A 14,040-nucleotide genomic window follows, 5' to 3' on the forward strand; every position below is an offset into this window, starting at 1 on the left:
GAAAGCTGTGAATGAAGTGCAGCTGCCAAAAGTTTGGAGAGTTAGCCTTAATGAGTATTTCTCCCCAGAAATCTGGCCTCTGAGTGGATAATATGGGAAATTTTTAAAGGAAGTAGTAACTGGCTCACCATTCAACTTGAAGTTGAATTCCAACCACCTTTCATTTTCCTGTGAATCTTCTAGATACACTCTATCTTGTTCACTGAAATTCAGGTTATATTTTTAAGAAGAATGGGAAGAGGAGCACATTCCAGAATTTATCCTCTTTATGTAAACAGTAGAAAGGCATTGATGATTGGAATCCAATCTGGAAACATAATTTTTTAAAGACAAAGTTTTAATTAAAGGCAATTACTTCTGCCATATGGAAAGATATTCTTTAAGCTGTGGTGTATATAACCCAGATGGGCTAAGAAGTCCCGTGGCACAAAATAAACCCCATGAGGAAGGAAGGAGGGGGGTTGGTGAGTCCCCTGATACAGAGGCACCAATGGACATTTTCCTCTATCCTTGAGTAACTGTAACTACTGAATTAACTGTGGTTTTAGATTTTAGCAATTATAGGAAAGAAGACCCTCTTGGGGATTACATCTGTTGTTTCCTAGAGTATACCTAGGACATAAGGGATCTTTAAAAATGTTCTGTGTAAAGGTCCCTAAAGAAATTAAAAATAGAATTACCATATGACTCAACAATCCCTCTTGTGGGTATATGACCAAAGGATATAAAATCACTACCTCATCAAGATACCTGCACTCTCATGTTCATTGCAGCATTATTCATAATAGCCAAGATATGGAAGCAACATAAGTGTCTATCAATGGATTGATGGATTAAAAAACTGCAACACACATACACACCCCCACACCCCCCACACACAAACACACACACACACACACCGAGAGATAAATATTTTTCAGCCTTTAAAAAAGAAAGATTCTGCCATTAACCACAACATGGATGTGGAGGACATCAGGCTAAGTGAAATAAGCCAGTCACAAAATAAAAATTTTATGTGATCTAACTTCCTTGTGGAATCGAGGGAAAAAATGAGAATAAAGTGGTTACCAGGGCTGAGGAGGGAGGAGGAAATAGGAAGAGATAGGTCAAAGGATGCAAAGTGCAGATATGACCAAGCCTAAAAATCTGATAATAGTGTAGTTAATAATAGTGTATCATATTTAGTATTTTTGCTGAATGAATAGATTATAGCTGCTCTTGTCATGAGGAAAAAATGAGCAACTTTGTGAGATGATGGATATGTTAGTTTCCTATACTATAGTAAACATTTTACTATGTATGTATTTCAGAACCTCATGTTGTGTGCCTTAAATATAACACACAATTTATTAAAATTTCAACAATGGTTTGTTGAGAACTAAAAAATAAGGTTCTGTATGTCACCCACACCCTCCAAAATGCAAACTAGTTACAAATTCATCAATCTGTTTATTAGAGCCCCAGTGTGATAAAAAATTAATTTCTTTATTGTAATATTTACTGTAAAGAATACTTAGTAGGGTGAGGCCAATGACTGCCTTCACAAATGACTGACCCTGGGCAGAACTTACCTATAAAATTATCATAGCACATCTTATAAAAGATTCTTAATACGTTGGAATAAAATATGGATACATATTTAGTTAGTAAAATATCTACAGTTTCAATCTCTTCATGTGTGGATCATATTTTACCCCTGTGTTGAGAGAACTATTACAGCTCTTAAAGTAAATATCACTCTTCCCAAGCTCAATAGGAGTCGCTTGGCAGTTTCAAGCATCTTAATTACTCAGCCTCATGAGTTCTCCAAGGCTTAACGCTGGATATGCTGTGACCTCCTGACTTGACCGATGAGCTTAATTTCTCACTGTTTCTGATCATAATAGTAGGAAGCTCTGACTGTCAAAATCCAAATTCGTTGTCAGAGTTGAAGAACTCACCTCAATAGTGCCACGTAGAATTACCCTACTGAGGAATAAATGAGTGAGCACATGTAAAAGACTTAAAACTGGGCCTGGCATGGACTAAATGTTAGCTGTTCTTAGAATTAATTTGATATTCTGAATGATTTCCAAAACAATGAGTCAAACCAATGAGGTATATTTTGAAAAGGAATGTAGTAAAAATATTCTCCACTCTGGTCCTGCTGCCTCTGAGTGGGTAGAAAAACTTCACAATCCTGGACAACCAATCACTTGGAAATGCTTTTCTTCTCAGAGCTATAAATGTATGTTTGGACTACTCTGAAAATTAAAGCGATACAAACGTATTTGTTCATTCTCACAATGGCTGGTGAAATGTGAGTAGTAAGTAAAGGTGTTTTTCAGTTTTGGAAGTTGCAGGATAATGGAGTTTCTAGCCCAGTAGTTTTATTTCAGAGAGCCTGTACAATTTGCACATGTAAAAATAGTCCTTCTACTATATCCCAGAGGAGCTTGATTTCAGCAGTACCAGCAGCTCCATAGAAGTGCACAGAGAAAAACTGTTCTGAGAAATGTACTCTCTGAAAATGTCACAACATTCTACTGCAGCATGGTCATTTGCTGACTATTTTTCACATTGTGTCTGGCCTTCTTAATACCAGGACTCTCTTTAAAATGCCAAAGATACCCCTCCAAAAATACACATGAATCAGTCATTTGCATTTCCTCATAAAACTCTTTTGCCTTTTCAAAGAGCACAGGGTCGAAGACAAGGACGCCTTTCTGTCTTTTCACTGAGAACCACTCACTCAGAACACCATATAGTTTCCCGTATTTATTTATGTGAGTGCATCATGGGGCACTGCTCCATCCATGCTTGGAAAGACTGGAAATTCATTACATGTTTAAATATCACCCGTCCTGCTTCCTGATATTTTATATCAGGGAAGAACATTGTGATTATCTGCTAAAACTTTCCCATGACCAGCCCTATCCAGTTGCATACATATCCATTTTCCCTTTAGCTGATCATTGGCTTTCCACACTTCTGTTAGTTGACTTCCACCTAGAGTGATTTTCTTTTTTTCCTCATCTCCATTTTAGTCATCACCATCATGGTTTCTCTTATAGCCTATCTGACTCTCTCATCTTTAATCCTTACATGCTTCCTTCTTCTTCTAAATGACTTATTTCTTGCCTTTTTTTTCTCTTTTGTCGCTTATTTCATGAAAAATAGCTCCATCACAAAGGGCTGTCATTTTGTGGACACGAAGAAGAGGAGCTCTTCCTCTGTTCTGTGCAAGGAGCACAAAGCATTGGGTGCGAATCTTCCTGGCTAGATTTTCTCTTTGTAAACATTCGAGGCACTTTGTGGCCATTGCTTCCAGAACAGAGCATTCCTGGATGCTTGTGTGTTGCCTAGGGTTGGTGTCTGGACCTCTTCCACTGAGAGTAGAGGTCGCACTGAGGCTAGGGCTTGCAGCGTTTGGTGAGGGACTAGGCAGGAGGCATACTGAAATCAGGCATTGAGGTTTCCACGGATCAGACAGAGACTCGGAAACTGACAATGCACTGAAATTAAGAATGTGAACAGACAAGGTGTGGTGGCTCATGCCCGTAATCGCAGCACTTTGGGAGGCCGAGGCGGGCAGATCACCTGAGGTCAGGAGTTCGAGACCAGCCTGGTCAAATGATGAAACCCCGTCTCTACTAAAAATATAAAAAAATAGCCGGGTGCAGTGACACACGCCTGTAGTCCCAGCTACTCGGGAGACTAAGGCATGAGAATCGCTTGAACCCAGGAGGCGGAGGTTGTGGTGAGCCGAAATTATGCCACTGCACTCCAGCCTGGGCAACAGAGAGAGACTCTGTCTCAAAAATAAATAAACAAACAAATAAATAAATAAGAATGTGAACAGAAAACATGAGAATTAGGCCAGAGTAAATAGGAGTAGAGACCATTCTTGATCTATGGGCTTCCTTGGGCCCCAGCAGGCAGTGGAATCAAGAGAAGTATCCTATAGCTTAGGAGCCTGCCCCAGCCACTATCAAGAAAGGATGACAATTTGCCAGTTATTCAATACCTACAATGAATCTTGCTTCCGATGGGCCTCAGGGTCATGGGATTGGCCTTGGGTAGGGATGGGTAGCTGGCAGATAATCTGCCTGTAGTAGGACTGACACTCTTGCCTGTGACATCTTCTGAATAGAAGATCCTAGACCATAAGTCACCCACAATAAGATTTTGAGTTGTCAGCAGAGTGAAGTTCAGCATTTGCCTGAGATCTGGTCCTGAAATGTAGTGTATCTGAAAGGTAGTCATAGCTCCCTCAAGAGGGTTGGGAGAGATTCATAAATTTTCATTCTATTGTTCCCTGATGTTATTCCACACATGTACATTTTTAAAGCATACTCTGTTAATAGAACAGGAAGGAGATAAAGGTAAAACTCAGAAAAGTGGATTGCAAGAATTCTGCAAAAATTTAATTATTTTCATCCACAAAATGGTCACTTGATTTCACATATATGTCTGTGATAGGAGATGAGACAGGAATCTGAAAATAATAATTCTAATCTGCATGTGAGTATGCATGTGTCTTTGTGTAATAATTTATAATGTGCAGGCACCAAGTCTCATAGAATTCTATCTCTATGCAATAGGAGGAAGAAACTGAGACCATTTTTATTTTAACATTCATTCTTCATTATTTCCCTAGGGCATTTTTTATTTCAGATGGTTCATTCTTTTCAAAGCCCATAAGTCTCCTTAGAAAAAATGTTCACCTTGGGAAAGTAGAGACTCCACACTGAATCTTGTGCAGCTCTTTTCCTGGCCATGGAATATTTAAAATGAGCTCAGAGGAGGGATGAGTGTTTTGCATTTTATTGCCTTATGCTCTGCATTTCAAGGATAATCCAAATATCTAAAATGTGTTTGCAGTAAAGCACCCCTTCCTACTTGCAGTGTCCTTGAATACCACTGAATGTGTCATCACTCTTCTAATATCTGTAGCTGAGAATAAATCTAACCACCAGGAGGCTGTAAAACATAAGTGCTCCCCATAGTAATACTAAGATAAATGCAGAGTCATATTAGTAATACTGCCCTGGAGGTAGAACTTTCCACTGGAGCTTATTGTGTGTTTAATGAAAGACACAATCAGACAAATTAAACGCCATATATTTTATTCATATTCATGCAACTGTTCTTTCAATCATGCCCTTCCATGAAAGGCCAAGTTGAACCACTGCTGTTTCTAGTCTACCCCACCCACCCTGCCCACCCCTCTTCTTATAAACAAGAACACAGGCAGCCCCCTGGGGAAGGGCTAAGACAAATAGAGCACAGCTGCTGCTCTGGAGAAGCGGGAAATTGACTGCTGTTGTGTCAGATCACCACTAGTCTTATTTTTCTCAGTCAACCATAAGCATCATGTGTCTCTTTAATCTAGAGGCAGCTCAGAGGCCTGGGGAGGGGGAATGCAGGGCAGACAGGGCTTGGCACACAGGCAGGCTGGCCCTATTGTCAGCAAAAGGGAGGTCTAAATTTCCAAAAAGATCTTTAGCAGAGAACAAATAGAACACAAGCATCAGTAGGTTTATTTACAGAGTAGAGCTCATTAAGTCTCCTCTAGCCCAGGTAATTACAGTTTAGCTTTGCCCCTTCGCTCACTTCATTCAGATTGGGAAGGTATGGGAAACAAACTGAATTCATTTGGCACCTCATTACTGAGTATGGTTCTCTCTGGGTATAGGTGTTTTGGTCTAAGTGTATCTCTCTTGAAGACAAGTGTGTAGTTAGAATTGGCTTTGTGGCTCAATAGGAGTCTGTTTCTTTTCATAGGAGAATTCAGACCTTTATTGACATGACAGAAATGTTTGTTCTTAGCTCCATCACCATATTTGATGTTATGACTTCTGTTTTTGTTGTGTTAAAAATATTTTACTGTGTATTTTTTCCTAATGATTAACTTTGTTCAATAAACTGAATCCTCTCTTTTTTTAAGTACATACACTGACTCCCTATTATGAGCTAGAGGTGAATTTAAGACATGTCCATTTTAGCCCTCCTCACTCCTTCTCCTCTACTACCTAAATTTTAGTTAATTATGCTTTTTTAGTGTTTATATTTCACAGCTTTATTTCTTGTTTTTCCATTTTAAATGTCTTTGGATCCCTTGGCTATGAGAGATCAGCCTGTTTACAAAATCTGCCCTTACCTCTCCCTTCTTTACCAAAAATTATGATTATAATCATTTCTGTATGGTGGGGGATGAAGACATTTACATTCTTGTCTACAATTAAAAATTTACTGTTTGTATTTCAAATCCTAAAGTTAAATGGATTTAATGATCACATCCATGCCTTTTACCATGGAAAGCTAAAGCTTGTTTTCTTCCACTTTTTAAGGAACTGAGGAAAAGTATTTTCATTGCATGTTTTTAAAAGTTTGTCTTCTGATTTTATACATGATCTATATTTTGTGGCTGGATACATAAATCTCAGTTTACACTCATTCTTTGAAAACTTTATAGTCATTGCTTTGCTATTTTGGAAACTGTTAGCAAATTCTTTTAAGTATCAGGATACACTTGTCCAGCAATTGACCCAGAAATTCCACCCCTAGATATTTAGCCAGGAAAGATACAAACATACGCCCATAGAAAGATTTGAGTATGAGTGTTCATAAAAGCTATATTCACAACAGCCAAAGACTGGTGATAACTCAAATTCATATCAGAAGGAAAACGGATGAATAAGTCATGGTGTTTTTATACAATAGAATATTACTGAGCAATTAAAAGAACTAAACCACTGACACACATGTCAACATGAATGAATTTTGTAGACAGCATATGGAGCAAGAGAAGGCAGATGTAACAGTGGTCAAACATAGGTTTTGATATTTTCCTGCAGGAAGAATACTGTACTAAGCCCTAGTGTGTAACCAGCTAGAAATGTAACTTGTGAAACTCAAGCCTTTCTAGCCTTTGCCTTTGCATCGATAAAAAGGAGACGTTTAGATGAAATTATTTTCAGCTTTCTTAAGGTTCTAAAATCCAGAGACATTAGTCTTTTATAGTTTGCAGTAACACAGCTGAGAACTTTGAAATTCACATAAAAGAACATTAATCAAGTATCCCATCCCTTAAAGTGTATGAATTGTAATCTCTAATAACCTTCCAGTTTTAACACAATGGTTTCTAAAACATTGTGAGGAATTGCTACATACCCGAAAAATGAAGAATGCAGGCCTGGGTGAATAAGATCAAGTTATATCAGATTTACTCATCTATTTCATTACTCATTTCTTATGTATCATTTCCTCTTCTCTAATAATGGTCAAGTTTTTCTTACACTTAATTCATCAAGTATGTATGGAATTTCTATCTTAGAACTGTATGCAGGTCCATAAATTTGTTTTATTATTGGTTAGGGAATTGACTATTACGTTTGGGTGTTTTTCTTTCCTTAATGCAATAAAGCCAGTTGAAAGGTTTCATTGTCTCTTTAAAAATTAACTTAAAGTAACTTCTGATTAATATGTTTTCTCCACTTGCTGAGGTTTTCCTTGCTCCAGTGAGGTCTCTGCTCATAAACAAAATTGGGACTTATGAAAGATGCAGCTCTTCAAGGAAAGAAAAGAGAATAGCAATTATCCCTGACAATTTTAATTATTTCAAGGCCTTAAAAAAGTAATATTTAAAGCTCTAATTTAGACACAATTGATGGCTACTTAGAAAAGTACATTTCTTTGATTCCAATAGTATTCCAATGTAGTCTAGTTGGTCTAAAAAATCCTAGATTTTAGTGCTGCTACCATTCTTTAAAAAACTTAGATATATAGTTGAATTTTGGTTTTTTTTTTTTTCACTGCTAGTTAGGGAACAGCAATTCCAACATTCTGTCAGACTCTAGAAACTAAACCTCACATAAGGCAAGAAATAGAAATCACCATCCCAAATCTCAAGTTAGTCCAACAGAGAAGTTTATAAATGATTTTAACTCTGATCATTAGGGCTTTGTTTATTAACCTGTCTAGGACCTGTTTAAGGGTTATAGGATGGTCCCCTTTATTCCCAGTGAAGGCAATTGTGAGATAAAATGAGAGGATCAGAGTTCTCCATTCCTGGAGTGGACTAATTTTTCAGAGCTGATCAAATCCTTTACAAAATATTCAAAAGGCTTTTGGTGGGAACCTTTTTGTCTAACAAAAGTACACTCAGTGGCATTTGGGCATCTGCTCTGTAGTTTCGGCTACAGCTAGGGATGACTTACTATACTCATGTGAAATTTCATCCGCACCTGCTGTATGTCCTGTAACAGGTGGCTGTTTCCTGTGGATGGAGACCTTATCTTATACCCTGCATTTCCTATAGATCCTACCCAGTGGCTTGTATACCACAGGTAGCCGTTAATTACTTGATTAACCGACATTTCCTGCTAACTACTGTGTTCCCTGTAAATATAAACTTTAACCCCTTTCTTTAACATTTTCTCAAAATAAAGAAAATATTATAAGTACCTTTCTGGGAAGTATTTAAATAAGGATATAGAACTTTGTATCTGAAATAATTAGTGTTAAGTCCTGCTTGGATTGAAGAGAATGACAGTAAAATGATTGCATGTATGTTTCCAATCCTTCATTCCTTCCCATATTCTTTCCCTTTGCCCCATGACTTGGAGATTCCTTCAGTGAGGGGTGGGGATATATCCCCATCCCACTGAAGTCGTGGGAACAGTGTTATTATGACAATAACTGACTCATTCAGGCAAGAGCACAGAAAATAAGACCATCTTCCTGAAGTTGATGTTAACAGAAATCCTTCTCAGGTATAGTTCACAGATCAAGCAGATGAAGAGCTTTTTAGTAAGTGATAAAGGCATTTGCACACTGTCATGGTGTTAAGTATTCATTTTCATTAAAGAGCAAGTGGTTACATGACACCTCCTGAGATCTCCTAGTTGTTTAGTACATTCGAAAACATTGAAAAAGCATCTGTGCTTGTGTTTAAGATATATGCATTCTATTGTATATCCCGATGAAGACAAAAAGCTCCATGGTCCACCTTTGTAGACTACAAAAGCATGTCCCAGGCTCAGAGAAATCCTCATGAGTGATCTGACCATTCCAGTTGCAGAGCATACACAATCTTCAAAGAAGACACATGTAAGTGCAACAAATAATACCTGAAAGGACTTTCCTATCATTTGGACACTCTAGGATAACATGTGTATCAGAGAGAGAAATAAAGACTGATTTTTAACAAGAGGATGTAGACAATATTTAGCACAGTTTAAGGAACAGTCCTGGAGAATGCTGGTGGCAGAGACAAAAAGGAACATATAGCAAATTGAAAAGCAACCATTGACAATCAATAATATGTAGACAAGAAAGAAAGAAAAGTATCTGACTTCCAGGCCAGGATAGAGACAGCCCATGAGCTTTCATTCTCTCAAGACTGAAAACAAAACAAGTTATCTGTGCAGAAGGAAAACATAAAAAAGGTCAAAATGTGCTCTATGGTCATTTAGAGAATAAGTGAAAAAAGAACAGGATGGAGCACTACAGAGGCAAAGACTTAGAGAACCACAAGGAAGGTACATTGATGGGGAGGGAGGGAAAGACAGGATGTAAGTTGTGTTCTCTGTTTAGAACAGACAGTTGTGTTTATAAACAGTGCTTACAAAGGCAAGGAATATCATAGAGTTCTTCAGGCCAGGAAAAAACAGCAAAGGTCTTAGTGGACTGAGGTAAGGAGTGATGGAAGAAAGCAGCAAGATGCAAATAGCTATTCAAAGCTAGTAAGAATGCAGAATAAATATGAATGAAAAAGGCAAAAAGCAAAAACACAACACAAAACTTTGTTATTAATAGAAACAATAAAATATTAACAATTGTGGCAAGTTTGATCTTTTTTCCCGTAGAAATAAGTTAAGTTCTTGGATCTTTATGGAACATATATAAAACTCTCTCCAAGTGATAATTGAATTTGTTTCTTTTATTTCCATTTATCTTTTAAAATGCAATAATTGTCACAGGCAAAAGAATTTGTGTGTCTACACATGCATATCACTTATATGTGAATTACAAAGTACAATAATAAAATGAATATCCAAAGGTACACCACCCAGACCTAAGTACCAGAACATGACAAGAATTATGTATCTACCAGTGTGCTGTTCTCTTTTCCCTTCTCTCTGACTCCCTCTCACAGATGGCCTTTGTCTTAGATTTTCACATTACTTTTCTGTGCAATATGTTCCCAATGAGATTTTTACCAAGTTCTAGGATTTCTCTACCAAGTTGAGTTGGTTACATTCTAAAACTTGTTTTTCTTGTTAAACTTATCAGAGAAGAATAAAATCAAAGAGTTAATTCAATATTTTCACATTTCTTAACCAGCTTCTTTCCTGTGGTCTAACTCCCCTCATCACTGCCCCTGGAATGTCAGCATGGTCATTGACTTGGCTCCTCTACTGACCTTAACACAAACTGAGTCCACTCTCCAGGTGGTCTATTTGCTAATGTGGGAACTCTGCAGGTAAGATTTCATCCCTGTATTACCCAGGGAGTTAAGATATTTCATAATCAAAGCAAGATAGAGGTTGTTAAATGGGGTCTATAATTTTAAAAAGAATGTTTTGTTACTTCCTGCAACATATTTGCAATCATGCACATAAGTACAAACAAATCTATAGCTTCTTTGGTTTGTGCCTGCTGCATCCACATGTACCCTGTAAGATTTACAGATACTTGCGTTTAAAGCCATCACTATTTCTAATTTCATGGACTTAAGTTGTTTTTAAATATTAAATGACTAGCAAAATAATACCAGTATAGAGCTGGGAAAGAACTTCCTTAAAAACCTATGTAAAAGAAAAAAAGACAATTTGAAAAGAAAGAAAGAGAGAGAGAGAGAGCACACGAGAGAGTCCGCATTATATTTCATAGTAAATCATTCTTCTGCTTCTCAATTCAATTGATTCATATAATGCTACCTATTTTGTGCAATGTCAACGTTTCCAATTTGTCTGACTCATTCTTCTTAAGCAAAATAAAATTGTTTATCCTTTCTCCATTTTTTTGTAAAACATTTTATATTTTTATTTTTAGTAGAGACGGGGTTTCACTGTGTTAGCCAGGATGGTCTCAATCTCCTGACCTCGTGATCCACCCATCTCGGCCTCCCAAAGTGCTGGGATTACAGGCTTGAGCCACCGCGCCCGGCCACATTGTTGTTTTTTAAAAAGTGATATTAAATCTCTAAAAGACACAACAGGTATCCCCCATACTTACCTGTTAATTATTGCCCATGACACTATGCCAACCTCATCTTCAGCTCAGAACAGATAATGTGCGTAACAAATAACTACAATTAGTGTTTTCCTTAGAAAGGGTCAAATTACATAATGACTAGGAAGATGTTAAAAATGCTGAAATTATAATTATTCTTTTATATGCATAATAGAAATAAAATGCACCAAAATGCACTGCTCTGACTAAATTTTTTTTTTTTTTTGGAAATTCCACAGATGACTATTCTAGTCCACTCTTAAATATTAACTCAGCATATTTTTCGTCCTGCATCATTAGAACTAATCTTACTGAAAAAAAGATACTCTCAGTGATAAGGAACTTTTGAATCTTTTAAAAATGTTTTATGGAAACACAGTTGTTGAAACTTTGTTAGTGAAAATGTAGTAAATGTGAAATAGACTGTGAAATATGCAGTGAATAGGGCTAGATACCCCACAGCTATCGCAATGTCACAAGCAGAACAACATTTTCTAACAACTTCCAGAACTTAGAATGCCTCGCAGTACTGCCTGGTTGAATGTGGCAGAGATTCTGATTCTCATGGCTATATTTTAGCTGATTTTTAAAAATCAGAACTGCTTCCTCAAATGTGTGTTTCAACCACTTCAAGGTAGTCATTTCTCCTCTTGGCCTCTAAGATGCTCTTAATAGACAGCTATGTTCCCTCCTCACCTCCTGAAATTTCCCATGGCTACTACAAATCTCTTATTTCATCAGATTGCAGAATTTTCAAGTCATTGTTATTTTTAAAATGTGTTCAATTACTTTCTTTCTCAATGATGCTCCAGTTCATCCAACAGTAAGCTAACGTATCTTAAACTTTACTAAAGGCAATTACAGAATACATGAAGTTATACAATCAATTAAATACCAAAAAATCGGCTCCTGATCTTATATTTGAGCTAATAAAATTCAGAAGAAAAGTCTTTATTATTTGTTTTCATGCTTTCAAAGCATTATGAAAATCCATAAATATAATAATTACCTTTTAAATAGCTGTTCTATCTCAAAAGCACAAAATCTGTGATTGAGTTTTGCCAGATAATCAGTGAAAACTGACAGAGAATACTGCTACCTTTTTTGTTTCATTTGTCAGAATGTGTCATCACCTCAGCTTTTCATTCTATATTCAGCATATAATTGAATGAAATATAGTTTGAAATGAAATCTATTTCCTTTTATGAGAACACTCACCTATTAAATGTTAAATAAAAGTTGAAGAGCATGTAACTTATCCTGAATTCAAATGACTTGGCTTTCAGTATTTAAATATTTAGTGATCAGTTTCCACCAGTAACCAAGTTTTTCCATATTTCTAAATATATGGAAATATGTCTTTTAAAAAAATTAAATTGAATTTTTAAATACGCTTTTGGGAACAATTTTAGATTAATTTTAGGAAGTAATTTAAATAATCTCTTATTAGTTCTGCAACCCTTGTGTTAAAATACATATAAAATATTAGAAAATATATTACTCTGTTACGTACTTATACTATTATATTTTAATTAAGTTAATGTAATATTTTCTGATTAGAGCTTTTTTCTTAGTTTAAAAATGTAATTGAAGGAAAATTAATGGGTGATTTTTTAAACTCTGTAGAAAAATATGATAAACTTCTCCATTGTGGGTTAATTAAGATTTTACTCTATTAGGAGTCAAAATCTCATCTAGTTTATCAATATACTTTATGGATTTTCCTTCTGATGACTGTGTGAAATGGATTTGGGAAAAATATAATTAATCATCCTGAAAATTATTCAGAAAAAAATTCAGAGTAGAGTGGTAGAGCAAATTAAAATTGCAAAACTTTTTTATTTCTGTGCATCCTTTGGAATATTGTGCCCTGAGATAATTTTTACATTTAGCCAAACTACTGCATAGGAGAGCAGTAATTAAAACATGTGACTGCATCATCTTTAATTATGCCTAATTTGTATGTTGCCTATAAACACTGTTAAGATGATCTCAACTGGGATAGAGTTACAGATTTAAAGTAATATCTATAATTTCAAAAAGTTTAGGTTGTGATAGTTCTTGTTACATAGACCATGTTTATCAACTAGCCTTGTTTGGAGAGGATATATATTAGAATTTTCACAAACAATATAAGAGTCAAGAAATTTTCCTGAATCATTAGCAAAGAACCACCTGTTAAGATACACTGATGTGAAAGATTTTTTCTTTTTTCACTCATAAATGTAAAACCTCTTTGAATTAAAACAATTTTCTTTTCAAGACCTCAGAGTCCCCATTGTTGTCATTTCATAATATTTTTGTGAGGAGTAAATAGGAAATTTTTTTAATGTGTAGAATTCTATATTTTGTGAATAAGTGACTTAGAGTCATAGCTAGTGTTCAAAGGAAGCTTAGACATCATCATGTCCACTATTTCCCAACATCTCCAAAGGGCGGGCATTCATTCTCTACTTAAATACAAAGAATCAGGGAGTTTACTACTTCATAAGGCTCTTCATTCAGTTGTGATTTGGGGTCACTGTCATTGTTTCAAAAACTCCTCTCTATAATGAGGCATTATCCACTTACTTATGATTTTTTATCCATTAATCTTTATGTTGACTTCCACATAAGTAAGATTCACCTTCCATGTCCATCTAGAGGATATGTGCTCTGGAGAAAGAGAAATGGTCCATAAACCAGCACACCTGGGGTCAGCCCAAATTTCATCATGCTCAGCTCTGTGGTATTAGGCATGCAGCAACTGTGTGCCTTAGTTTCTTCATTTATGGACTAAGAATAGTGATGCATGCTTGCTCTCCTTCCCTATGTTATGAA

Source organism: Macaca nemestrina, chromosome 7, assembly GCF_043159975.1.
Source record: "Macaca nemestrina isolate mMacNem1 chromosome 7, mMacNem.hap1, whole genome shotgun sequence".
NCBI lineage: Eukaryota > Metazoa > Chordata > Mammalia > Primates > Cercopithecidae > Macaca > Macaca nemestrina.